At 40.4% G+C, this 26,168-nt stretch overlaps 1 pseudogene; it reads left to right on the forward strand.

Moving 5' to 3' along the window:
• Nucleotides 1-350: 350 nt before the first annotated feature.
• Nucleotides 351-17,174, forward strand: LOC101713782 (putative ATP-dependent RNA helicase DDX41 pseudogene; annotated as a pseudogene).
• The last annotated feature ends 8,994 nt before the right edge of the window (nt 17,175-26,168 follow it).

Raw genomic sequence — 26,168 nt, forward strand, 5'->3', positions numbered from 1 at the left:
TTCATCTGCAACCACAATTATGATGTCTTTATTTTTCACTGACTTCCTTGAGAGCCCAGCCCCCCTCTAACTCTACATTAATTTCTATCTCACTTAGCTGCCTATAATACCACCATGGCTGATTTCTAGTAACCAATGGTAAAACAACTGGCTTTCAAAATGTCAAAATATTTAACAATTGGCCTCAGAAGCCTGTACAAGCTGGCTCCAGTAGTGTACTGCTTTAAACCTAAATCTAACTGGCCACTGCCGAATGCTACAATCTCCTGCTGTATCAGTCAGTGATTCCTAGAGAAACAGATTTAATGCAAGATATACAAATACATAGGAATTTACAAGATTGGCTTACAATGGCCACCCAGAGTCTGGTGTGCAAGAGTGCAAAGGGCTGTCTGGGCACTGGAGAGCCAAAGGACCCAGTTGAAGGCCTGGAGCTCAGTGTGGAGCCCCATGCAAGTCCGCATCAGGAGGCTCAAGGGTCTGAAGAGTCTGAGTTGGAAGCCAGGAGATAATGTCCAAAGTGAAGGTGAAGATGATGCTCCTCCAAAGAAACAGAAGCGAGCCTTCCTTCTTTGTTTCCCTTTTATTCCATTCTGGCAACAATCTTCCCTAGGGTGGGGTCTTCCACCCCCAGAACTATGCTGAACCAATTTAGTTGGGTGTTTCTTACTCAGTCAGTTAACCATCATATCTACTGTCCCAGCAGCCTAATACAGAGGCATATTATTGGTGTGTAATAAATACCTGTCAAGCTATAAAACAGCAAGTGTCTATGTTACCAAGCACAGAAAGTCACAGTCCTGTCTCAGTGCTACTGTTCTCCTCAAAGTAACTACAGACACCTCCCCTGCCCACGAGGTGCACAGTTGTGCTCTACTGAACTGCTATGAAAACCTGCAAATTCAATTTATCACTACAAATTATGTCTTTTTGTGTTTATCTGCTGAATACAAATTATAGGAAGTCATTGTTTGAACTAAGCTCCTACACTAGGTCCCAACAGATCAAACTAAAAATTAAAATGGAGTTACTCAGGCTAAAGTTCTACCAATCCAAAAGAAAGTTGTTATCTGACCTTCAGAAAAATCAGGAGAGAGCTAACAGCCACATTTTCCAAAAAGGCCAGTTTCAAATGGCATCATAATTAAGTTCCCTCCTCCTTCATCTTTACCCCTAAAAAGTAGTCTGCAGTTACCTGATGTCCACCTATCACTTAAGTTTATATTGTTCCATTTCCCTGTCTCTGCTTTACAAGGAAAGTAACTTTGAAAAGAATAATCTTCTCTTTGTTCTGTTTCTGCTTGCTTCAACACTTTTCTGCCTATAAATCGCACCTCTTCTGCTCAGTCTATTGAAATATATTTTACAGAAGGAAGTGTTTCCCAACTCTAGATTGCAAAGAAATCCAACTAAAATCTTTATTAAATTAAATTTTTGTTTTGTTTGCAGTACGAGGAATTAAACTCAGGGCCTTCACACTGAGCTACATGCCCAGCCCTTTTTTAATTTTTTATTTTGAGACAAGGTCTCTCTAAGTCACTGTATTACCCAGTCTAGGATCAAACTTGTGATCCTCCTGCCCCAGCTTCCCAGAATTCTGGGATTACAAACTACAGACATTTACCACCACACCTGGATGTAGTTTTGTTTTGTTTTGTTTTGTGAAAGGGTCTCCCTAGCCTCAAACTTGCAATTCTCCTGCCTCAGCCTCCTGGGTAGCTGGGATTAAAGCCATGCACCACTATACCTGCCTGTAATTTTGTCTTTGACACATCAAAATATACCAGATGTGGGTGTGGCCTATTAGAAACTCTGCAGTAGATCCTAATCTCCTTCTTAGTATTACAGTGCAAGGCAAGAAGAAAGACTCAGAGACAAAATTAAAGTGAGAAATGGAGAGCTAGGATGGTCAGTGCTGAGCAAGCAGCAAAGACCCTGAATAGCCAGAACTGGTGATATTTATTAGTTACACAATCATTTCTCAAATTGGGGCAAAGGGGCTACATGAGGTTGCTAGGGATAAGTTACTGATGCAGGCAAGGCTTGTAAACGAAGACACAAAGCATTCTTGTGTTAGGAACAGAGTAGACCAGACATAGGTCATGGTTAACAAATAACCTTGTCAGGCCGGGGATTTAGCTCAGTGGTTTCGGCCCCTGCTGTGTAAGCATAAGGACCCAAGTTCAATCCCCAGTACCAAAAAAAACAAATAACCTTATCTTTTCAGTTAAGGTTTTACTTTGGGGAATGGAATTTGGGTGTGAATCACCCTGACCTCAACTGCCATGTTATTTCATATTAAGCCTGACAGTTTCATGGGCCATTTCTCTGGATTCTACCATGGCCATTGGTAGGGGGCTGGATAATGACTCAAGAGCCATCCACATTACTCCTGTGAGTCACATAGGCTTTAGCCAGATTCACTTCTTTTTTTTTTTTTTATTGGTACATTTTAGGTATACAATATAATGACATTTATCATTGGAAATTTGCACATTTACATACTCTCTTGGTTCTTATTTTTTCCCCTTCAACTGCCCTCCCTTCAACCCCTCCATCCCTCCCTATCTACAAAGACTTTGTTTCCATTTTTTCATTTTCTCATATTAATTCCATTCCCTTCTTTCCTTTCCCCTACCTCTCCCACTTCCCCTTCCCTTTCACCCCTTTTCTTCCTATTTCACATTATCTATTATACCTTTTAGTCCTTATTTACACTTTCACTTTCTCACACTAGAGAAACGATTTGGTATTTACACATGTGTGTCCTGTTTATTTCACTTAAGAGTATGGCCTCAATCTGCATCCATTTAGCTATAAATGTCTCTAATTTTTTATTTTTTATGTCTGAGCAGTACTCCATTTTATTTTTTTAAAAACACATTTTCTTTATCAAGTCTCCAGTTGATGGGCATTTGGGCTGTTTCCAAGTTTTAGCTATTACAAATTGTGCTGCTATGAACATGGGTACACATATATCACTATGGTATGATTCTTTTAATTCTTTGGGGAAGATCCCCAGCAGGGGAATAGCTGGGTCAAATGGGGACTTCCAGTCCTAGTTCTTTGAGGTATCTCCATACTGATTTCCACAGTGGTTACACCAGTCTACACTCCAACCAGCAGTGGAGCAGGTTTCCTCTTTCCCCACAGCCTTGCCAGCATTTGTTATTGGTTGATTTCATGATAGCAGCCATTCTTTCTGGAGTGAGGTGGAATCTCAGTGTTGTTTCCATTTGCACCTCTTGAATGACCGGTGATGTGGAACACTTTTTCATATGTTTATTTGCTATTTCTACTTCTTTGTGTGAGAAATGTCTGTTCATTTCAGATGCCCATTTTTGGATTGGGTCTTTAAATTTGGGAGGTCTGATTTTTTTAAAGTTCATTATATAATGTAGATAGTAGACTTTGTCTGAGGTACAGCAAGTGAAGATTTTTTCCCACATTGTGGGTTTTCTCATCACTCTGTTGGTGGTTTCTCTTGCTGTGCAGAAGCTTTTTAATAAGAAGAGACCCCACTTGTTGATTGTTTGTGCTAGTTTACGGGCAACTGAGGTTTTGTTCATGAAATCTTTTCCTACACCGATGTCTTCAAGGGTTCTACCTAACCTCTGTTCCAACTGGTTCAGTGTTTCTGGTTTAATATTTAGATCTTTACTCCATTTCGATTTTAGTGCATGGTGAGAGATATACGTCTAGATGTAATCTTTGGCAAGTTGAAACCCAATTTTTCCAGCACCATTTATTAAAGGGACTATCTTTTCTCTGGTGAGGGTGTTTGGCTCCTTTGTCAAAGATGAGGTGGCTGAGTGTGTCTGGAGTTGTTTCTTCATCTTCTAATCTGTTCCACTGGTCCTCAGGACTGTTTCTTTGCCAGTAGCATGCTGTTTTTTATCACAGTAGCTTTGTAGTATAGTTGCAGGTTGAGGATTGTGATACCCCCTGCCATGTCTCTGTTACCTAGAATTGCTTTTGCTATTCTGGGTCTCTTCTTGTTCCAAATGAATTTTTGGATTGTTTTCCCAAGGTCCATGAAATATGCTGCTGGGATTTCAATTGGGATTGCACTGAATCTATATAGCAGTTTTGAGAGTATGGCCATTTTCACTATGTTGATCCTTCCTACCCAGGAGCAAGGGCTGTCTTTCCATTTTCTGTTATCATCTTCCATCTCTCTTTTCAGAGTGCTATAGTTTTCAGAGAAGAAGTCTTTGATTTCTTTTGTTAGGTTGATTCCTAGGTATTTCCATTTTCTGGATGCTATTGTGAAAGGAATTTTTTGCCCTATTTCTGTCTCAGTGAGTCCATTGTTCATGTAGAGGAAAGCTATTGATTTTTGTGTGTTGACCTTGTATCCAGCTACTTTACTGAAATTGGTTATTAAGTCTAGAAGTGTAGGGAACAGGGGAAGGGGACGTTACCAGAACCTCTGCAGTAAGTCCTAGTCTCCTGTGAGCCGCAGCAGCACACGGCGAATTACAGGAAAGGTAGAAAAATGAGACTGAGAAGAAGCCGAGCTTTGGGTCTGATCAGTGCTGCTCTGGGAAGCAAAGACAAAAGACCCCTAGCTTGCAGCACCCTTTATTCAGTACATGGGGAAATAGATGTAACAAGTGAAATATAGAGTTCAGTACTTCACATTGGGATAAACAAGGTGTAACAAAAGGCTGGGTGGGGGCGACAGAAATCTAAGAACAATGAGGAACTATGCAGATGAAGATTTGGTTCCTCCCAGGCCATCTCCCGCAGGTGTGGTCTTGTCCTGGAGCATTACAGCATCACGGGATCATTGAGATCTCCCGTGTGACCTGAGGCCAAAATGGAATTATGTCTTGGAGTGTTATAGCTGGCCTGTAGGTCGGAGAACCAGGCCTACTCAAATGATTTTTCCCTAGAATTATGTAGCATTGCTCCCAACATAGAAGACTTTTGGTGGAGTTCTTGGGGTCTTCTATATAGAGTATCATGTCATCTGCAAATAATGACAATTTGACTTCTTCATTTCCTATCTTTATTCCTTTCATTTCTTTCTCTTGTCTAATTGCAGTGGCTAATGTTTGCAAAACTATATTGAACAAGAGTGGTGACAGTAGACATCCTTGCCTTGTTCCTGATTTTAGTGTGAAGGATTTCAGTTTTTGACCATTTAGTATGATATTGGCTGTTGGTTTTCCATAGATGGCTTTTATCAGGTTGAGGTAGAGACCATCTATTCCAATTTTGGGGGGGTTTTATCATAAATGCGTGTTGGATTTTGTCAAATGTTTTTTCTCCATCTATGGAGATAATCATATGGTTTTCATCCTTGGTTCTATTGATATAGTGTGTTACATTGATTGATTTCTGTATGTTGGACCACCCCTGAATCCCTGTGATGAATCCCACTTGGTCAGGTTGTATGATCTTCTTGATGATATTCTGCATTCTATTTGCCAGTATCTTAGTAAGGATTTTTGCATCTATGTTCCTTAGTGAGATTGGCCTATAGTTCTCCTTTTCGGTTGGGTCTTTCTCTGCTTTGGGGATCAAGGTGATGCTTGCTTCCAGGAATGAATTTGGGAGTATTGTTTCCCTTTCAATTTCATTGAAGAGTTTAAACAGTAGTGGCAGTAGTTCCTCTCTAAATGTCTTGCAGAATTCAGCATTAAAGCCATCAGGACCTGGGCTTTTCTTAGTTGGTAAGTTTTTTATTATGTTTTCAATTTCATTGGTTGATATTGGGTTGTTTAGAATTTTTAGGTCTTCATTCAACCTTGGTAAATCATATGTATCTAGGAATCTGTCCATTTCTTCAGTGTTTTCCATCTTATTGGCATATAGGTTCTGGAAGTAGGTATTGAAGATCCTCTGGATTTCTGCTGGGTCTGTTTTCATTTCAGCCTTTTCATTCCTAATTGCATGGATTTGGGCCTTTTCTTTCCTTTTTCTGACAAGGTTGGCTAAAGGTTTGTCAATTTTGTTGATTCTTTCAAAGAACCAACTCTTGGCTTCATTGATTTTTTGTATCGTTCTCTTAGTCTCCATTGCATTGATTTCTCCTCTGATCTTTATAATTTCCTCCCTTGTATGAGCTTTGGGGTTGTCCTGTTCTTCTTTTTCTAGAAGCTTGAGGTTCAGCATCAGGGTTTTTAATTGAGCCCATTCTGTTTTTCTAATATGAGTATTCACTGCTATGAGTTTCCCTCATAAGACTGCTTTTATGGTGTTCCATAAATACTGATATGTTGTATTGTCATTGTCATTTAAGTGAAGGAACTGTCTGATTTCTTCTTTAATTTCCTCTATGATCCATTGGTTGTTCAGAAGTGTGTTGTTCAATTTCCATGTGTTTATGTAATTTTTGTGGTTTCTTTTGCTATTGATCTCCAATTTCATGCACTATGGTCTAATAATATACAGGGGATAACTTCAATTCCTTTGCACTTACTTAAACACATTCTATGAGTGAGTATGTGGTCTATTTTGGAGAACCACCCATGTGCAGCTGAGAAGAATGTGCATTCCGATTTTGTGGGGTGGAAGACTCTGTAAACATCTGTTAAGTCCATTTGTTCAAGAGTTCGATTGAGTTCTAGCATTTCATTATTTATTTTTTGTGTAGTTGATCTATCTATTTGTGACAGTGGGGTATTGAGGTCCCCCACTACTATTGTATTAGTGCATATATGACTTTTCATGTCCATCAGTATTTGTTTTATATAGTTGAGTGCACTAGTGTTTGGTGCATAGATATTTATGATTGTCATCTCTTCCTCTTGGATTCTTCCCTTTACAAGGATGTAGTATCCTTCTTTGTCTCTCTTAATCAGTGTTGGTTTGAAATCTACTTGATCTGCAAAGAGGATAGCTACTCCTGCTTTTTTTTGGGTTCCCGTTGCATGGAGTATTGTTTTCCACCCTTTAACTTTCAGTCTATGAGTTTCCTTTTGAATGAAGTGTGTTTCTTGTATGCAGCATATTGTTGGATTTTGCTTCTTGACCCATTCTGCCAGTCTATTTCTTTTGATTGTTGAATTGAGACCATTAACATTGATGGTTATAACTGATATGTATTGACTTATCATTGTCATGACTTTTTCTTTTTGTTGGATTTTCCCCCTTTACATTTAATTTCTTGTTTCTACATTTAATTTCTAATTCATTCTGTTGTGCTTCCTCGTGTTATGATGCTCATTGTCTGTTCCTAGGATATTATCTAAAATGTTTTGGAGTGCTGGTTTGGTATTCATGAAGTTCCTCAGGTGCTCTTTGTCGTGAAAGTATCTTATTTCTCCATCAATTTTGAAAGATAGTTTTGCAGGGTACATCAATCTTGGTTGGAAGCTGTTTTCCTTTAGGGCTTGGAATAAGTCACTCCAAGCTCTTCTTGCCTTGAGGGTTTGCATTGAGAAGTCTTCTGTGATTCTGATGGGCTTTCCTTTGTATGTGATTTGTTTCTTTTCTCTAACTGCTTGTAGAACTTTGTTCTTCTGTTAGGTTTCTGGAATCTTAAAAATTATATGCCTATATGTAGATTTTTTTTTGATCAAGGCTATTCGGAGTCCTACATGCCTCCCTTGTCTGTATGTCCAATTCTTTTCCCCTGCTTGGGAAGTTTTCTGCCATCACTTCTGTGAACAGTTTTTTATGCCATCTTCACTCTCTCCTGTTTCTTCATTGACTCTGGTCAGTCTTATGTTATTCTTCTTTGCATCGTCTATCAGCTGCTGGATTGGTTTCTCATCGTCCCTTACAATTTTGAAGCAATTTTTCTTTTCCTGGTCACTAATTGCAATCTTATCTTCTATATCTGAAATTCTGTCCTCACATTGGCTCATTCTGCTGTGTAGACTTTCAATGGAGTTTTTAATCTCCTGGAAATCTGTTTGTATCTGTTTTATGGATTCCATTTTTTTCCTATGTTGGGATTCCATCATGTTCCTCAGCTCCTCTATTTTTTTATCTGTGTCCTTTCTAAATTTCTTAATCATGTCTTGCACTATGAACACAATCTCTGCTGTTATCAGAGAAATTATTTCTGATTTCATTTTTTCCAATTCCTCTTTTTTTGCCAGATCAGGGAATCCAGGTGGTTGAGTGTCACAGTGTTCCATCTCCTTTCCCTTTAGGGTTGCTGTAGGTGATCTGGAAGTCAGTTTTTGAGGCTTGTTTATGTGTCTTCTCATTTAGATGGGGTGGGAGGTTGTGCTGTTGGCACCCTCACAGCTCATCTCCTGTGCGCTGGGAGCAGTGGAATGGCGGCCCAGCCGCCCCTTCCTCTGGGCTGGGAGCAGTGAAACAGTGGCCCAGAAGTCCCTTCCTCTGGGCTGGGTGTGGTGGAACAGCAGCCCGGAATACCCTTCCTCTGGGCTGAGAGCGGTGGAATGGCAGCCTGGAAGCCCACAGATTCACTTCTTAAATTAAGCCAGTTGTGAGGTTAATTCTTCACAGTATGCACTGCTTACAGTCTGCTTTGTGCATAATCAACAGGGCAGCCTCCCACAGTGGTCCATATCCTCTTCCCAAAGCTCCTTAAAGAATGAAAAGCCTTTTCTTGGTTGACCTTTGCTACCTTCTGAACTTTCATCATTCTTCCCTCTTCCTCCACTACTTCCAATCCCTAGTATGCACCCTTTCCCCAAACCTACTTGTAGATATGAAGCTCCTGACACATAACACGCTGTTTGATTTTTTGAGTGGTGTATTTATTTCCTGGTTTCTTATTGTCTACCCCCTCTCACTAGCAGACAAGGTAATAAGACTAGGAAACTTGTCTGTATATATGTACATATATTATAATAATTAATAATACAATCGATTAATTATGTAATAATTAATAATTAATTGTTTAATTAATTAATAGTTATATATATATTTTGCTAGCATATGGAATGAATCCAAACACTCATTTCGAACACCTGTAAGACACTTCTTATCTTTGACACAGAGTATTGCTATGGACCCCAGGCTGGCATTAAATATGCAGTCTTCCTTCCTTAGCCTCCCTGAGTGCTAGGATTACAGGCATGTGCCACTATGTCTGGCTTGAAAGGCACTTCTATACAGATTTGTTGAATGGATAAATGGATGAATGAATGCCTCAGTCCCTTTGCACATGCTGTTTTTCTATTTAAAAAGTCCTTTCTCACTTCCCTTCATTATTTAAATCATGTTTCTCTTCTAAAATTCAGTTTAAATATCAAATCTTCTGGGAAGTTTTGCTGTAATTTCCTTTCCTTCTCTCACTACCCACCCACACCCAACCTCTTCCATACACCAGGGTTTAATTCTCTTCTGAGCTCTTGCTATATCCCTGCCTTTTGCATAAGTTTTAGAGACAACCAGCTGCTATCCAGCAAAATCTTTAAATGTTCTCCTTCCATATAGTTCAGAGCTATTGCCAGAAAGTGGCTGTCCAGTGTGACATTGCACAGAGCCAGTATGACTAAGCTCTGACAAACAGCTTCCATCCCAGCCCCCCAAATCTTCCTGGGCAACACTCCCATTTCCACATTCTTCCATCTGCTCACTGGTGGCAGGGCAGCCAGAAGAGAACTGGGAGGTGATGAGAATTGTTGGAGCCATATGAGTACTGCTTACCACATACCTCCAGTCTCCTGAAGCAGGAGGGGAATATTCACCTCTGTACCAAGTCATGAGGTTCGGGGAGCTGTTTGTCACACTAGTTACCACACCCAATCTACATCGCATACCTGTACACAGTGCAGAGGACCATCACTGTCCATGTGTCTGTCTCCTCTGCAGCCTGTGCTCCTTGAGCAGGAACTCTGAGTCACTTGTCTGCTTTTCCAAGACCTGACACGGGGGCTGGCAAACAACTGTGTGCAGCTAATATGTCTGGCAGCTGGTATGTGACTCCAGGAAAAGAAAAAACAGATGAAGCCAACCCTTGGCTTTCTCTCTAACCAACTTCCCTATAAATTTTTATTCTATTTCCATCACAGAGAATTTCACACCTATGATGTCTTACTGAGGAATGAGCCTTGGATCCCTTCCTCTCTACTAAGAGATCTCTGCTGTCCACCCCAGGACCTCTGCCCTGTGGATTTTTATCACGAGGATGTTCAGCTTTCACCCTCTACCCAAAGAACTGATTGATGAGAATTACTATTGAAAGCACAATCTATGCCTGTGATTAATTCTACTTTTTCATAAAATATTTTCTTTGTTTTGTTTGTGTGGGTTTTTTTTTTTTTTGGTACCGGGGATTGAACTCAGGACCTTGAGCTTGTGAGGCAGCTGAGGTACCACTGAGCTAAATCCGCAGCCCTTGTGTTTTTAAACAGCACTTTTTCCTGTTAAAAATGAAATAAATGATACCTAACTTCTCTTCTCTTTTCCAAACTAAACTAATCCTAACTAATTCTGATTTAGGCGAGTTAATCCTAGTGAGACAATCTACATTCCATTGACATTCTTAAAACCTAGATGGGAGTTAATCACATTCCTGAAGCAAAGAATAAAACCTAAATGGACCCTGGAATACAAAATGGAAATGAACTTTTCCATTTTAAATTAATGCTCAGATTCACGAGCATTGTCTCAGTCCATTTTGTGGTGCTATAGCAGGATATCTGGGTAATTTATACAGAAGAGGAACTTATTTCTTATAGTTTTGGATCCTGAGAATTCCAAGACCGAGGCATGAGGAGCTTAGAAGCTGATCTCTCTGCTTCCAAGATGGCACTCCAAACACTGCATTTTCTGGATGGAAGAGCACCATGTCCTCACATGGCAGAAGAAAGAGAGTTGTAGGGAAAGTTGGGGGATGGGCAGGAGAAGATAAAGGGCCTCAGTTAGGTTTCTGGAAATAAAAGAGCTAAATGCCTGCCTGAGAGAGTAGCTAAGAAAAACAGAGAGCTGATAAGGCTGGCCTGGCTCACTTCATGCCAAGGCTCCATTCCCTCCTCCCTCCACCTCCAGTTAAGTGCAAAAGAAACAAAATGGAGGAAGGGGGCTATATTATAAAAAAACCTCAGTATATAAAATATACACTAATGCCTAGACACTCATGTACCTATATATATGTATATACAAATTTTGTTATTTTCTCACCATATTAATATACCAAAATGCACATGTATCCTTTTTACTAACTCGGCTTTGAATATAACTGTGCTATAAATCTCACAAAACAAGCACCTGGACAGCACTTAGAGACCACAGAAGGGCTTATTCAAGAATGCACACGTAAGTAATGGAAAGGCCAAGGGCCAAATCAGGGGTCACAGAGTCCAAAATAGCAAATCGAGTTATAATAACTCTCAAGGGGGAGAGTCCCTTTCTTGTCATGTAATAAAAGAGGCTGAGAACAAAGACTCAGGAGTTCTGGCTCTGGACTCCCTACCTTACTCAGATAAGGTAGCTATCTATCTCCTTATTTCTCTCCTTTTTCTAATAAAGTGATTTTGTTCCCTAGTTCTCTTCCCTTTCCAATAAAGTAATTTTGTTTCTCCTTCTGAACTTATATCTCTTTTATTGATATAGGTTTTTTATGAACCCTAGATAAAAATCCACCTCACAAGATGTAACAAGATGACCCAGTTCCACAAGTCCTTCTGGTAGCAGTATAACACACATCTTCCCAAAGGCCACACCTCCAACAGTGCTGCATTGAGAAATACATTTCCAGTACATGAATTTTTAGAGACACATTCAAACCATAACACATTCCTAATTTCCTTCCAAGACCTCATCAGAATGGCCCTTCCCATCCCTGTGCTGCCAATATTCTATTCATATTTATATATTCTCTTAGAGGATGGAAACTTTATGACTCTCCTCTTCTCTTTCTAGCCCTCACCAGAATCACTTTTAAAATTCCCTTTATATACTGGGTGTGGTGGTGTACACTGCAGTTCCTGGTTCCTGCTCATGGGATGGCTGGAGAACTGGAGACTTCCTCGCTGTTACTGGTTCACTTTTCCAGTGACTCTCTGAGGTCCCTGAGAAGTCAACACTGATAGTCTAAGAGATTCAGTTACACCAATATGCACACTTTTTAAATAAACTCAAAAATTGTTTACAACTGCAGCTAGTGCGACTAACATCTAGTTCCTATTTCTACCTTTCTGTGTGGTTACATCTTAATGTTTTCCTGCTTTGGAAGGTACCAGAGTCTCCCTTGAAACTGCCTTGCCAGAATTTGCTTGATTAATTCTTTTTTCTCTCTCATTGCTCAGGGATCTCGAGAAGTCTGGCAGGGCTGGCTCATCACTGACTAATACCATGACCTAGATTGGATCTGTTTCATTTAATAACAGAGAAAGTTTGGGCCTCAGGCCATCAATACATCTAAGGCTGCAGTGGGCCCACAGTTTGTTTATGAGGGATGTTTTTGCCTGGAGTAAAACAGGCATCAGCTGTTGACTTCTTCTGAGTTTGTAGAACTGGGCCAAGATCTGGGCAAATTTTTTAGACTTTTTTGAGAAATACTTATGAAGGTGTTACCTTTGTCTCTTGTGATACTCAGGAAAATTGTAAATTTCTCCTCTGATCAACTGTTAACCAACCCTCTCTGTTAATTAACTGGAAGTAAAAGATACTGCCCTCACCACTTAGCGTGAAACAACACTCAATAAATCATTCTTGGTTCATGATTTATTTCCAAATCTCCTTTTTTATTTTGATAATATTACATCATATTTGCACAACTGCAGTAATAATTAATTTTTATTTATTGGGCATTTTTCATGTACCATGCTCAGGGCTAAATTCTTCCCATTTGTTAACTCATGGAAGCCCAATAAGCATGCCACAAGGTAATGAGGTTATAATCCCATTTTATAGATAGCCAATAACATACATCAATTAAGTAGAACAATTAAAAGCCAAGTTTGTCTTATTCCACATAGGCTTAACTATGATAACACTATTTAGGAGTGTGTAGAACTACAGATCCTGAATCATTTTAACCACTGTGATCTCATTTAATCTATTCTTCAGCACTCTAGTGTAAATAGTATTATGCTCTGTACTCCAGATGAAGAAATTGAAACTGTACTGGTTGGAATGAGTTGCCCTAACTAGGGTTGCCAGACTTTGGATTTAGGGAAGGGGATAAGGGGTGCAAGATATCCAATTAAATTTGAATTTCACATAATGTTTATTCTTTTTTTTTTTTTTTGGTACCAGGTATTGAACTAGGGTCCTTGCGCTTGCGCAGCAGGCGGTGAAACCACTGAGCTAAATCCCTGGCCCATATAATGTTTAATATTTGGGACATAGTTATATTAAAAAATACTTGTTACGTATTTGAAATTGAATAAGTAATCTGAGATTGATGATAAATACCAAACAAACCTTTCACATAAGTATGTTCCAACTATTGTTTATTATCTGAAATTCAGATTTAACTGAGTATAATGTATTTATATGACAGCCTTACCCTAGAGTCACATTCCTGGTGTGGGACTGCATGATAGCTTTCCTCTCCTGAGCCTGGGATTCTTTCTACCACACCCAGAAGACAGGTCTAAGCTCCCACCCAGATTTGCAAATGGATTGTTACAGAAAACTGCCTCTAATCAGTTATTCAAATAGCTGTGGAAAATAATATTTTCACTATAGCTGAATTAACCTCATAGCACATGTGACTCTCAGTCCATACATGCTGATGTCAAAAACTATAACTTTATTTCCTTTTTTTCGGTACCAGGGATCGAACTTAGGACCTTGCACTTGGGAAACAGGCAGAGGCACCATTGAGCTAAATCCCTGGTCAATATAACTTTATTTTCTACAACTCAACTCAGTTTCTATTTAAAATTCTCCTCTGGTCATCACGTTGTCACCCACTAAGTTTGCTGCCTATGAAACCCGCCAAGTCCCATAGCTCTCACACTGCAGTGACCACCTGGAGTCACAGGCCTTGGCAGCATACTCTCCACGAAGTCTCTAGGAGACAGCCTGTCTCTGTGAGCCCTGCCCAGAGACAAGGACAGGATCTCTCTGCTCTTGTCACCTTTCACCCTCTCCCCAACCTAGAGACAAGATGATTTATACTTTACTCGTCCTTAAGAAATCACATTTCCCTTCTATCTCTAGCCAGGAAATTTTAGCAATTATTTGGAATCATTTGTTTGTTTCTTGAGGTTTGGACTTGCTAAAACAAAAACCAGAAAGATTCCCATACATCTCTACCACACTGCTTTCCCTGGATAAAGAGCATGAAATCAAAGAATTATTTCAACGCAGAAGAAACAGAAGGAAATTTGGGCTAAAAAAAAAATCCATTAATATTTTAAAATACTCTCCTGCCACAATATAAAAGTCATGCTTTTGCAAGGAAAATGTTTATATGTTATGGGTTATCCATTTAACACACTGCTATCTATAACTCTGTAATTACAATTAATATAATTATCCTACACAGATTGGTCAGACCAATTTCCAAAGGCAGGCTCATCAGATTATTTCATAGGTCATTCCCTGTAAAATCTCCCCCTGGTCTCCAGAATCTAGTTTACCCTCCTCCGATTGGCATTTGAGGATGCCCACAATCTGCCAAATCCATCTTTCAGGCACATAGGCAATCACTCCCACATTTCTATGTTGCCTACAATGCCTGCCTTCTTCCTCTGTGCCTCTCCAGAATTACCAAACTGTTGGCCTAACATTGAGTTCATGTCCCTCCATCCCTCAACTACACCAGTCCACAGCACCTCATTTCAGTGCATATCAACCAGCTTCTCCTCTAACCATCTTGCTTGGTGACTTGGTGCCTTGTCACACTGCTACTTTAAATACAAAACATCATATATGCTAGCAGAGCATAGGTGAACTAGCAAGTCCAAGTTTCTCTGATGGCACTGAAATTTTTCCATCTCACTGTGGTAACACTGGTTATCATAATGATAATTGCTGACCAGGTCTTGGGTCAAGAAGAAGTGAGAAAGCAAATGCTTTATTTGATGCCATGTGTCTGCCAGAAAAGTGTAAGGACCACTAAGTAGAAAATACGTTAAAGGTTACCCAGCTCTGGAACCCCCTACACCTTGGAGTGGCTTTGTACCACTTTCTTCTGCAAATAAATTTACTTTTACTTTTTTCCTTTTTCTACAGGTGGAAAGAGAGTCCAGTCCAGGGAAAGTTGAGGGAACTGAAGACCACCTGTCACAGCCCCTACAACTCCACCCACTTGAGCTTGGGTACCACCCTAGGGCCACCCCTACCTAATCACTCCACTCATCCACTTGAGTACCACCCTAGGAGCATTCTACATAAACCCAGACCAAAGCACATTGAGCCCTCTTTTTCTCATTCACTCTTGATCCAGCAAAGTATGGAATTGTCAGAACCCCAAAGGAAGGGGAGCTTGCAGCGAGGCTGAGGGTGAGAATGACAAGGGCTATGTATGCTATGTGCAACAGTGCTAGCAACTACTGTTCCAGAAGCCACTGCAATGAAGATTCAAGGAACAGTGGGACAATGGCAGTGAACACCAGGGAGACGAGGATAACATCCAGCTGGATCCTCAGTCCATTGTCGGCCTCCTGGATCAGCACCAGCACCTCAAAGAAAAGGCTGTAGCCTGCAAGGAGTCTGTGAAAGAGGAGCAATTGAAAGAAGAAGAGAAAATTCTGGAGAATGTGGCTAAGGGCAGAGCCTTGATGTCAATGACAGAGATGGACAAGGGGATCACATATGATGACCCAATCAAAACAAGTTGGACACTGCCCCATTATGTTCTCAGCATGTCTGAGGAGTGCCATGAGTGCATAAGGAAGAAGTACCATATCTTGGTGGAAAGAGATGGTATCCCACCACCTATCAAGAGCTTCAAGGAATGAAGTTTCCTGCAACCATCCTTTGAGGCCTGAAGAGGAAAATCATCCTTTGCCCAACACCCATCCAGATCCAGGGCATTCCCACCATTTGATCCAGCTGGGACATGATTGGCATTGCCTTGCCAGGGTCAGGAAAGACCCTGTGTTCATGCTGCCCATCACATTCTGTCTGGAACAAGATAAGTGGTTGCCTTTCTCTAAGCATAAAAAGGCCCTATGGACTCATTATCTCCCGCCCCCCCCCGCCCCCGCCGGAAGCTACCTGAGCAGACCCATGGCATCCTGGACTATTACTGCCACCTGATGCAAGAGGACAGTTCACCCCTCCTGTGCTGTGCTCTCTGGATTAGGGGCATGTCCTTCAAAGAGCACATGGAGACCATCTGAACAGTGCACACATGATGGACCACCCTTGGGCACCTCATGGATAACATGGTGTAACAATACACCAGAAGATGGTCACCCTAGACACCTGTCACTACCTGACCTTGGATGAGGATGACTGCATGATTGACATGGGCTTCAAGGGTGACATCCACACTATCTTCTCCTATTTTAAAGGCCAGTAGCAGACTCTGCTCTTCAGTGCCATCATGCCAAAGAGGATTCAGAACTTTGCCAAGAGTGCCCTGATAATGCTTGTCACTATCAGTGGGGGGCATGATAGGGCTGCCAGATTGGATGCCATAGAGGAAGTGGAATACATGGAGGAGGAGGCTAAAAGGGTGTACCTTGAGTGCCCACAAGAGACAGCTCCACCTGTGCTCACCTTTTCAGAGAAGGCAGACATAGACACCACCCACGAGTACCTGCTGGTCAAAGGGTACAAGGCTGTGTTCATCCATGGGGGCAGAGACCAGGAAGGATGGATCAAGGCCATTGAAGTGTTTTGGGAGGACAGGAAAGATGTCCTGGTGGCCACAGATGTAGCCTCCAAAGGCCTGGACTTCCCTGCCATACAGCATGTCATCAATTACAATATGCCCAAGGAAACTAAGAATTACGTGCACTGGATTGGCTGTACTGGGCACTCAGGAAATGTTGGTGTTGACATCACTTTCATCAATAAGGCCTACAACAAGTCAGTGCTGATGGACCTCAAGGCCTTACTTTTGGAGGCAAAACAGAAGGTCCCACCTGTGCTGCAAGGACTGCATTGCAGGGACAAGTCCATGCTGGACATCAGAGGAGAGCGTGGCTATACTTTCTGTGGAGCTGTGGCCATTAGATCACTGACTGTCCCAAACTGCAGGCCATCCAGACCAAGAGGTCAGCAGCGTCAGCAGCAAGGACTGTTGACCCAAAGCTCTATGGACTTCTGAGCCATCTGTTTCCTCTCCTTCTAATGGCTGATTAGTAATATGTATAATATGTAAAATTAATTTAATTAATTAATAATTAGTTTACCATCTTTGTATGGCTTTGAATTGTATTATGAATAGATAAGTTAATGGGTTATGTGTTGTCTTAGTTCTATGTACAGTGGTATTTTGGTTCATGAACTTAATTCATTCCATGATTCTGGAAAAGATGGCCACGTTCATATTCATGAGGGAAAGATAGCTGTGGTCATGTTCATCACCCGATGCAGAGTTCACAAACAAGAACAAAATTTTGCCGAACACTTTTGTTTGAGAACTAAACTGTTTACAAACAAAAGTGTTCGTGAACTGAGGTACCACTGTACTTGTTTACAAGCCTGGAGATATTTTAATGTTGATTATATATATTATGTTTTACATAGTATATACATGTATAATATTTGCTACATTGGCAATGGGGCAATGCATTAATGCACAGTGTACATAAGGTAAAGAATAGCATGGATTAAGTTTGTAAAATGGTACAATATACGAATGCAATATCAGTGAGGGAACAGTTTAATTAGAATTAAAACTCTGTTTGTGGGTGGTGGAGCTGTGAGCTTCTTGCTTGATTTTGGTGTCCTAGGGCAAAGAATGTCCCATTTTTGGTTTACAAGACCACAGTAACACTTATACTACAAAGACTCATCATCTTCATAGTTTATTTTCTTGGAGGCTCATGAGTGGTATAAAGATTTAAATAATAGAAAAATACAAGACCGATGCTAGTTGACCAATAAGCGTAAATGGGCACTCTGCTTATAGCCTCCAATCCATGTTAGCACAGGTAAATTTGGGGGTAGAATTCAAATAGGCATTGACTCACAGGACCAAATGTGATGCTTCGTTGTTTTGATGAGTGAAGGGTAGGAATGATAGCTAACATTAGGATAGAAAATATTAGTGCTTGTACCTCTCCGAGTTTGCTGGGGATGGAAAGTAGGATTGCATATGCAAATATGACAATATTCTTGTTTAATATGTGAAGGAGTGTTAAGCAGGCATGTGAATATGTAATTATCTGGGTCTCCTATAAGTCTGGAGAGTACAAAACTAAAATTAGTAATGTTAAGAATCGGGCTGGGAATTTAGCTCAGTAGCACCGTGCTTGCCTCATAAGCACAAGGTCCTGAGTTCAATCCCCGATACAAAAAAAGAGACATAATCAAGAATGAATACAACACCTAAGATATCTTTAAGTGTATAATATGAATAAAATGGAATTTTACCTGAGTTGGTGCCTGGGATATCATTAGATCCAGTTTCATGAAGGAATAAATGAATTATTACTAAAGCTGTCATAATACATGGTAAAATGAAAAGCAAAAAATTGTGTTGTTTGCTTTATCAACGGAAAATCCACCTCAGATTCATTCTACTAAGTTCCAATGTAAGCAATAGCTGAGAGTGTTAACTGTAGTGCCTCAAAAGGCTATCTGTCCTCACAGTAGGACACATCCTATGAAAGCTTCGGCTATTACTGTGAAGAGTAAAATTACTTCAATGTTTCAGGTTTCTCACAACATATAAGATCCCATAGTCAAGTCCTCATTCAACACGTAAATATAGGTAGATAAAAAATAAATATCAAATAATCCCCCGGTAATTAACATCTCAGCAAATAAGTGTGGCCGATGAAAATGCTGTTATCTGCCGGATAATGTATTCCTAGAAATAACCCAGTCATAATCTGTAATATGCGGCAAATTCCTAGTAAGGAGCCAAAATTTCATCAGGATGAAATAGTGGACTGAGTTGGAAGGTCAGTGAATGAATGGTTAATGATTTTGAAAAATGGATGGGATTTATGGATATTTGTCATTAGTTCCTATAGTTGAATTACAATGGTTTTCCATGTTCTTAGTTAAGGTTAGAGTCCACATAGTAAAAGAACAATGTTTAACTGCAGTCAGAATTCCTGCTGGGCATGGTGGTGCAGGCCTGTAATCCCAGCACTCAAGAGGCTGAGGCAGAAGGATTGCTCCAAGTTTGAGGCCAGCTTGGGCTACACAGTGAGTGGACTATATAATAAGACCCTGTCTCCAAAACCTAAAAAAAAGTCAGAATTCCTAAGAATTATGTTACAGGTTTTGTTAGTTTTCTGCAAAACTTTCACCTATTTATGGAAGGTTGGCCTTAATTGTTAGTGGTGGGGTTGGGTGTGTGATTGCATAGTTTGTGGTTTGTTTGTAGGTTTAATAGTAGCTTTAGTTTATTTAGGTGATATGTTAGTAGTACTGGGTCACACTACTGCTATGGCTATGGAAGATTATCCTGAGACATGAGGTCTAATATTTAAAGTTCATTTTTATTAGGTTTATCAATAGATTTTATTGATAAAGTATGAACAAATTAAAAACTTTAATTCAGTTTAATACAAGAGAGTGGGTAATTCACCATGAAGGAAGTACCAGTTTTCTTCCCGAGGATGCAGTTGGGGTTGTTACTACTTCTAGTTATAATTGCTGGCTTAGGGTTGTATCTGGTTGATCTTTATTTATGGGAATTTATTGCAATTGAAATTATTCATAAAATTAAATAATTAAAATAAAAATTACAAGTTTAAAACCAAAGAACAAAAAGAGAAAGTTTAATTACTCCTGTTTGATCAGACCTTATGGTGGAAGCAGTTAGTGGAGCACTAGAAATATTTTCCAGGTTGATTTCTCTGGTCAAATTAAATCAATGAGTGGGGATGTTGTGTTTTGGCTTATTCATAGATTTTTATGTGGAGATAGAGTTGTTAGGAAATAACCCAGTATATTTGAGAAGGTTGATATTTTTGTGAAATTGTTTATTTTTGTTATGCTATTATATTTAATTTTATTGCAACTGTGAATCCAAAGATAGGGACCATAAGAGCTGAAAGTTTAAGATAAAATTAGCATGGTCATTTGAAGAACATCTATGGGGTAAATACTATTTGAGAAGATAAACCCTGAAGAAATGCTGCTGGTGTGCCAAGCACTTGATTTAATCGATTAGGAAATAATTATTTTCATGTTATATTCAAGGAAGAGAAGAATCAAGATTGGTTGAATGAAGCATAATAGATAAATACCCATGCTGTAAACAGCTGTGAGGCATGTAGTGATGAGTTAACAAAAGGGCTCAAATGTTGGTATAGACATATTTGCAGATACAAAATATCCTTAGATAGAAACCCATTAAGGTATTCTTGTAAGTGCTAGGCTTCCAATGATTAGAAAAGAGGAGGTAAATGGTAAAATTTTTATAAGCCTCCAATTTTTCAAATATCTTGTTCATCATTAAGATTATAGATCCTTGAGCATATAAATAGTATTGCTTTGAAAAGTGCATGTGTGCAAATGCATAGACATACTAAGCGTGATTAGTCAATACCAATAGTAACTTATTAATACTGATTTAAACTAGAAAATGTTACAATTTTTTAATATTTTGTGTTATAGTGAGAATAGCTATAAAAAGGGTTGTGATAGCACCTAAGCATAATGTTATTGCTTGAATGACTTCATTACTTTGTAATAAAGTATAAAATAGTTGGAGATTTAGCTCAGTGGTTTTGCCACATGCTGTGCAAGTGCAAGGACCCGAGTTCGATCCCTGGTACAAAAAAAAAGGGGGGGGTAAAATAAATTAAAAGAAAAGACATAAAAGGTCACTTTAAGAATGAAAAGGTAGAAACAAACCAATCCAATACATTTATGCATTTAACAGTTGAGGAAATGCCATCTACCTGATCGCACTTAGCCCAGAAGTGTCCTCTTATTGCAATGAAAGATGATACTCTTCACGTTCTATACAATGAGGGGGCCCCCTGCTACAGTCCCTCCAACATTCATATATTAAATCCTAATCCCTCATATGATGGTATTCAGAGACCTGAGCCCTTTTCCTCAAGCTCCTTTGCCCCTGTGGTCATGTATGGATTCAGGAAGCAGATGGCTGGCTATGAACCAGGAAGTGGGCCCTCACCAGACACTGAATCTGCCAATGTCTTGACCTTGGACTTTCAGCACCCAGAACTGTGAGAAATAAACTGTTATCTATAAACTACCCAGTTTATACTGTTTTGTTTTACTGCTATGAGCCCAAACAGAAAGGTGCCCTTGTGCTGAGAAGCTTGTAAAAGCTCACAGGGATAATTAGTGACAGTTTATAAACATAAGAAATACGAAACTATGATGAATCTCACAACATACACACACACACACACACACACACACACACATATAAACAAAAGATATACTCTGGCTCATGGACCAGACCAGCATGGGTGCTGGCAGGTCCTAGCAAGGGCCCTGCCCCACCTGGGGACCCAGCCAAAGGCCCTCCTGGAAAAGAGCTCCACATGTGCACAACCCAGAAGCCTGCTCAGAAACCAATGACTCAGGTGCACAGCCCACAGCCAAAGGCCCTCCCAGACAACAGCTACATAGGGGGCAGGCCCCAGTGAGAGGCACTCCCAGATACCACCCCAAGTATGGTGCACAGGCACCAGCTAAAACCCTGCCCAGACAACAGGGCAAGGCAGAGATCCAGAAGGTGAACATTCTGAACCCAGGAATTGATGCAGTGGTGAGCAGAAGAGAAAAAGCTGCTTGGTGGCTTCCTGAGAATTGAAGACAACTGAATTAGCAGAAAATCACCTCAACAAAGGCACAGCAGGCTGCATACATTGAAATGAGAAGACATGTAAACAAATCTCAAAGAAAGACTTCCAGATCACCTAAGGCAACCCCAAAGGGCGACAAGATGGAACAATCTGAAACTCAACCACCTGGACTCCCTGAACTGGCAATGAAAGAGGATCTGGAAAAAATAAAATCAGAAATACTTTCTCAGACAACAGCAGAGATTGTGTCCATAGTGCAAGACATGATTAATAAAACTAAATCACACACAGATTAAAAATTAGAGGAGCTGAGGAACATGATGGAATCCCAACATGGGAAACAAATGGAATCCATAAAACAGATGCAAACAAATATCCAGGAGATTAAAAACTCCATTGAAAGTTTACACAGAAGAATGAACCAATGTGAGGGCAGAATTTCAGACATAGAAGATAGGATTGCAGGGCCGGGGATTTAGCTCAGTGTTTCTGCTGCCTTCCTCACAAGCTCAAGGTCCGGAGTTCAATCCCCAGTACAAAAAAAAAAAGATAGGATTGCAATTAGTTAAAAGGAAAAGAAAAATTTCTTAAAAATAGTAAGGGACCACGAGAAATCAATCCAGCAGCTGCTCGATGACCCAAAGAAGAATAACACAAGACTGACAGCAGTCAATGAAGAAACAGGAGAGAGTGCAGATGACATAAAAAAAAAACTGTTCACAGAAGTGATGGCAGAAAACTTCCCAAGCAGGGGAAAAGAACTCGACATAGAGATAAATGAGGCATATGGGACTCCAAATAGCCATGATAAAAAAAAAGTACACATAGGCATATAATTGTTAAGATTCCAGAAACCCAAGAGAGGAACAAAATTCTACAAGCATTTAGAGAAAAGAAATAATCACATACGAAGGAAAGCCCATCAGAATCACAGCAGACTTCTCAATGCAATCCAACAAGGCAAGAAGAGCTTGGAGTGACGTATTGCAAGCCCTAAAGGAAAACAACCTCCAACACAGTTTGATGTACCCTACAAAACTATCTTTCAAAATTGATGGAGAAATAAGATACTCTCATGACAAAGAGTACCTCAGGAACTTCATGAATACCAAAACAGCACTCCAAAAAATGTAAACAATGTCCTTAGAAAAGACATGAAGATCACAACCCCAGGAAGCCCAGCAGAATGAATCCATCAGGCATGACAAGAAATTAAATGGGAAGTGGGAGAATCCAACAAAAAGAAAAAGACATGACAAGGATAAGTGATTACAAATCAGATTTAACCATCAATATTAATGTTCTCAATTCACCAATCAAAAGAAATAGACTTGCAAAATGGGTCAAGAAGCAAGATCCAACAATATGCTGCATATACAAAGCACACTTGGCTGGGGATTTAGCTCAGTGGTTCCACCACCTGCCTCGCAAGTGGAAGGACCTGAGTTCGATCCCCGGTACCAAAAAAAACCACTCACTTAATTCAAAAAGAAACTCACAGACTGAAAGTTAAAGGGTGGAAACAACACTCCAGGTGACAGGAACACCCCCAAAAAAGGAGTAGCTATTCTATTTGCAGATCAAATAGATTTAAAACCAACACTGATTAAGAGAGACAAAGAAGGACACTACATTCTTGTTAAGGGAAAAACTCAAGAGGAAGAGACAACAACCATAAATATATGTGCACCAAATAGTAGTGCATCCAACTATATAAAACAAATACTAACAGACATGATAAATCAAATAAGCACTGCAATAGTAGTGGGGGGCTGCAATACCCCACTGCCACAAATAGATAGATCAATGACACAGAAAATAAACAATGAAATACTAGAACTCAATCAAAGTAGTGAACAAATGCACATAACACATGTTTACAGCATGTTCCACCCCACAAAAATCAGAGTACACATTCTTTTTAGCTGCACATGGGTCAATCGCCAAAATACACCACATATTTGCTCATAGAACTTGTTTAAGTCAGCGCAAAGGAACAGAAGTTATGCCCCGTGTATTATCAGACCATAGTGCGATAAAATGGGTGATCAATAGCAAAAGAAACCACAAGAACTTTATAAACACATGGAACTTGAACAACACACTACTGAATAACCAATGGATCACAGAGGAAAATAAAGAAGAAATCAGACAGTTTCTATAATTAAATGACAAGGCCAGTAAAACATGTCAGAATCTATGGGACACAATGAAAGCAGGCATATGAGGGAAATTCATACTAGTGAATACTCATATGAGAAAAACAGAACAAGCTCAAATAAACAACCTAATGCTGTACCTCAAGATTCTAGAAAAAGAAGAGAAAAAAAAAGAAAGAAAGGAAAAGAAGAGCAGGATAAACCAAAGCTCATACAAGGGAGGAAATTATAAAGATCAGGACAGATATCGATGCAATGGAGACTAAGAGAACGATGCAAAAAATCAATGAAGCCAAGATTCTTTCTTCGAAAGAATCAACAAAATTGACAAACCCTTAGCCAACCTTGTCAGAAAAAGGAAAGAGAGCTCGCTGCAGACAGGCAGGTCTGCGCACACCCTACTGAGGTCACGAGTGGCACAGATCACACCGAATCAGCCCACGCCCTGGCAACAATCCAATGGACACTGCCCCCCCCCGCCCCGCTCCTCTGTACAGCCACCTGGTTCCACACTACACAGACCCAGAGGATACCAGACCACCAGACCACGGTACTGAGTCCGGCCGTTCCCGGCCCAGAGGTAGGGGCTTCTGAGCCACTGTCCCACTGCTCCTGGCCCAGAGGAAGGGGCTTCCAGGCCACCATCCCTCCCACTGCTCCCAGCCCAGAGGAAAGGGCTTTTGGGCCACAAACCCTACCACTGCTCCTGGCCCCTGTCCCACCTCTCCCAGCTCAGAGGAGGTAATCTGTGCAGGTGCCAACAGCACCCGCCCAGTCAAAATGAGAAAACACATAAATAAGTCTCAAAACCAGACTTCCAGATCACCTACAGCAACCCCAAAGGGAAATGAGATGGAACACTCTGATACTCAACCACCTGGATGCACTGAACTGGCAACAAAAGGGGATCTGGAAAAAATGAAATCAGAAATAATTTCTCAGATAAAAGGAGAAATTGTGCTCCTAGTGCAAGACATGATTAATATATCTAGAGTGGAGCTGAGGAACATGACGGAATCCCAACATAGGAAACAAATGGAATCCATAAAACAAATGCAAATAAATTTCCAGGAGATGAAAAATTCCACTGAAAGGCTACACAGCAGAATGAGCCAATGTGAGGACAGAATTTCCGATATAGAAGATAAGATTGCAATTAGTGACCAGGAAAAGAAAAATTGCTTCAAAATTATAAGGGAACACGAGAAATCAATCCAGCAGCTGCTAGATGATGCAAAGAAGAATAACATAAGACTGATTGGAGTCAATGAAGAAACAGGAGAGAGTGCAGATGACACAAAAGCAAGCCTGACACACATGAAAGGCTGAAACACTATGCTGCTTCTGGGACTCTGGCTTCTAGAATCCCTCTGGAAGGGGGAGGCCCTGGCACTCCTGGTGGAGGAGGGCTTGGCTTGAAGACACCGCTGTCATCTTTGCTGAGCAATTTCCCAGTGGCAAGAGAAGGAAGAAAGAATCCTCAGAGCCATGAAGGTCTGGCTGAGTATGCAAAGCAGGCAGAGCCTGGGGGAACCCAGACAGTAGCAGGAGACCTGGGGCCTTCTTTTCCCCAGATCCAAGCCTTGACTACTATTCCAAAAATAGTATCTAAAAGCCAGAGGGCTCTCAAGTGGAGTGGAGATTTAATTTAGATAGCATGTGTAGAAAGAAGCATAAAATCAGAACTGGCAGCAGATAAAGGGCTAGGATGTTTCCTCCCAGACATGACCCAGACTCTAAATGAGAGAGAGTGATTCTCCACAACAGAGTTTCAAAGTCACCCATCAGCATCCCCAGCCACAAGCTCACTGCTACAGGTCTGCTGCCTCCACTGTGAGGAAGGCCTGATGCCCAGGCTAGACAAGAGCTGCTGGGTGCAAAAAACTTGACTATATCCTGCTGGCACTCTGATGTCACCAAAGTTCTCCCTTTAAACTGGCTTGTTGATTTGGATTATGAGCACAGCTGAATGGATCTGGCTCCTCCTTAATGAAATCTGTCTGAAGTGGGTCTCTCTTCAGTTGCCACTTCATTTGGAGCAGCTTACCCTCCACTTCTCCTCTCCTCCCATTTATAGTTTTTACATTTTACAGTGTGCATTATAGCATGTTCATTTCCAGTAACAATAAAACATAATATTTATTGTCACTAACAATGTTGCAAACCTGATGCTGCTCACTTTAGGTTGATTATCTAATTCTTACTCTTTTAAGTGGTACTATAGTTATTCCCCTTTTAAAAATGGTGGATCTAAAGT

The sequence above is a fragment of the Heterocephalus glaber genome, unplaced genomic scaffold (assembly GCF_053883595.1).
Source record: "Heterocephalus glaber isolate CG9 unplaced genomic scaffold, H.glaber_assembly_v1.0 deba00001733, whole genome shotgun sequence".
Lineage (NCBI taxonomy): Eukaryota > Metazoa > Chordata > Mammalia > Rodentia > Bathyergidae > Heterocephalus > Heterocephalus glaber.